At 38.7% G+C, this 3360-nt stretch overlaps 1 pseudogene; it reads right to left on the bottom strand.

Annotated features, from left to right (window-relative positions):
- Positions 1-686: 686 nt before the first annotated feature.
- Positions 687-1031, bottom strand: LOC103630567 (pollen allergen Phl p 2-like; annotated as a pseudogene).
- Between the last annotated feature and the right edge of the window lie 2329 nt (positions 1032-3360).

Below are 3360 nucleotides of genomic sequence, written 5' to 3'. Positions count from 1 at the left end.
CTATTTTGGGTAATATCGAAGACTAAAATCTATGGATTTTTTTATGATTAAGTGGTCTCCACAAAAAATCAAAGAAACAAATTTCTATCAAGAAAATATTAGTGGGACAAGTAATAGGAGTCTCTCACCAAAGATCCTTAGGTTACGACTAGAATTTTTGGCCAAAAATAAAAGCTAAAATCTATAGATTTTTCATGAAGAAATGGTCTCCACAAAAAATCCAGAAAACTAATTTCTATCAAGGAAAGATGTATGGATGGGGTAAGTAATAAGGGCTTCTCACAATATATCCATGGTCATACGACCGACGAAAACGGGCATGAACAATGGTACATCATTCCTTACATGTTAAAATCGTTAAAACAAACTCCATTGTTTCGGTCATAGAAACAACAAAATCAAAGCATTTCATGAGTATCAAAACATTTGATACTTAAATATACAACATCTTGATAATGAAGGTGGACCAAATGAATATATTTCTCCCCAAATAAACAAAGTATTTCAATTTATGTAATCATGCATATCAACCCAACACAACAAGTTGTGGGAAGGGACTTGTAACATAACTTATTTCTTGGCTTGTGTGGAGCCACAAAATAACCATAGAAAAAAAATAAATATTAGCTCGCTTATACATGGACTAGATGAGCTCTTTTGAAAGATTATTCGTCATAAGAGGGTGATCATATGCTGAGGGTGCTGGCCTTGAAATCGGCAGGATGACGTTGTTGGTGATGCCGTAGCTGCTGGACTTGATGATGAAGCGGATGCAGAAGGGGTACTTGAGTGGGGCCTTGGTGTCGAGCGTCCAAGTGACAGTCGGGCCCTCCTTGAGTGTAAAGGAGAAGTCGTCGCCACTATGCTCTTGATCTCCACGTCGGAGATGGTAGCAATGATGGGGTGAGGATAAGGTGGCCAGGCTTGGATCCCTTGCCGACCCGGAAGGTGAGCGGGGTGCTACACGAACCGACTGCGAACATCATAGCCAGTGTCGCGATGGCGAGCAGGATGGAGAACCTACATGCCATTGTGGTGGCGATCTAGCTAGTGATGTATTTTTTTGTGTGCACTTGTTTCTTTGACGGATGCATGTAAGTGTGTATATGTGGAGATCAATATTGCAATTGGGCCCGTATTTATGAACAACGAAGGCAAGGAACATACAACGTGCCACACACATTGCTGGTTGCCTTTTTTGTTCCTTCAAAAAAAACTTGGTTGTCTTGTTGAAAGACCAACACAATGCGTGTACATAATTGCTATAAGTAGGTCCAAGCTCGATGCACCAGCTTTTCCTCTCACACAAAATGTAAAAACAAACACAGGACATGCACTCCTCTCATCAAAGAAAAGAGAAGAAAAGAAAAAGGCATGTAGTCCTCATACACTCTCTACTTATTTCTTTTTAAAAAACTATAAACAATAAATCATCTTCACCCTTGTTCCACTCCTTTCCACCTTTTTTAGAAAACTATAAACAAAAAATCACCTTCACTCTTTTTCCACTCCCTCTTTAAATTCTTTTTTAAAATAAAGTAAACTATAAACAACAAACCACCTTCACTCTTGTTCCACTCCCTTTTATTTTTTCTCTAAAATAAAGTACAAATGTAGATGCTCACATAACCTCTATATTATCGAGATCGAGAAGTCGCCATTAGAACCCTGTGGGTAGATTCCACCACGAAAACCCTTACCAATCAAGCCATGCTTAGGTTGCTCACCTTTTTTGCTCAGGTGAAGACTATTATATACCGATTCCGTTCTCCATGTCACAATACCAAGCATATTTATTGCAATATTTTCACTCATTGAACTAAATTAAAGAACGAAAATAAATTATCACATCATAATATTTGATAGGGTCATGGTTGGCCTTTTCACATTAACTTTTTCGTGGCATTACTCTATAGTTTATGTGCTTATTGTGCTATTATACAAACATTGTATAATGGAGGTGGTACTCTGCCTCAAATGAAGTGTACATAGATCTCTGAATGCCTCTCATTTTGGCCCAAAACAAAAGTTTAGTCAAATATCATATCATTCTCATCCTTCACCGTTTTTGCTCTTATAGGTTTGGTGTTAGGGTTTATGGTTTAGGGTATAGGGTTTTAGGCTTAGGGTTAGGGTTTAGGGGTTTAGGGGTTTATGGCTACTCGAACAGTAAAGTTTCATCATCCTAGCGAGACATTCAAACTCAACCTTATCTTATCTAGAGTTGCCAACAGTGGAAATCATAACACATTGTCTCCATTCCATACTATATCCATAGTCTAGGGCTTTCTTTAATAGTTGCTATCCTATTAGGAATCCTTGCATTTTGTTGAATGTAATTTACTGGCATCCTCAACATTATTCTCACAACCTAGGTTTTACATTTTCTGCATCTCTTTATGCTTTCATGCATATCCAAATGGGGAGACCTCTTTTGAGGGTGATTTGTAGTTTCTATGCTTATGGGCGATGCTTGCTGAGTGCACTTATCAAAATGGGGGAGAATATACACATACACAAATATCTTGTTGAGGAGGCAATCTTTATGAAGCTTGGAGCACTTCTTCAAGGGGAGTTGTATCTTTCAGGGGGAGTTTTGGGAGATGTTTTGCTAGTTGTGTTGAGCCTTTTCCTTGCTCTCGAGGGATTAGCATTGCTTTCGGTTTTACGACAACATTTTGCTATGATCATTGGCTAGTGGTGTTGAGCCACTTTCTACCTCTTCTTAAGAAAGATGCAGTTTTGCTTTGTTGTGTTGAGCCATTTGCCAATGTCTTTGGGGAGCAAACTTTGCTCACTCCCAATGACTTTGGTCTCTCCAATGACTTGTTTCTTTCGCAAAGTTTATTGGTTCTATTTTCTAAGCCAGTCTGCTCCTCCTTTCTATTCACTTCTCGCTCCTCCATGTCTTCATTCAGCTCGCTTAAAATCTACTATTATACTAGTTAGTTGTCCATACATTGCTACGATATCTATATATCATATAGGTAGATCTTGTTGAAATGAGATATTTATTCAAACACGATTATATTTTAACGATATACCTATGTTTACAATTTCACTTCTTCATATAACACAAGTAGATGTGTGTTGTACTGTGTCGGTGTTTCGAACTAGCACCAAGGAGTACTTTGTGTATGCATGTTTTGGGTCCATATGGTGAGCTTAGTGGGTGCAAGATTTATACTGGTTTGGGCTGAACTTCCCTACTTTAAGTCTTCAGTGGCTCGCGCTATTGTCACCTTTTTACTCATAGTAGGGGTTACAAGCAGATGAGAGAGGAAAGGGATCCCAAGTCACTTATGGTTGTTGGCTAGAGGATCTACGTATCGAGTATTTGATCTCTTCCTGTGGCCTCTC

The sequence above is a fragment of the Zea mays genome, chromosome 6 (assembly GCF_902167145.1).
Source record: "Zea mays cultivar B73 chromosome 6, Zm-B73-REFERENCE-NAM-5.0, whole genome shotgun sequence".
NCBI lineage: Eukaryota > Viridiplantae > Streptophyta > Magnoliopsida > Poales > Poaceae > Zea > Zea mays.
The sequence above is the reverse complement of the archived record's forward strand: the minus strand, read 5'-3'. Positions and strand labels throughout refer to the sequence as shown.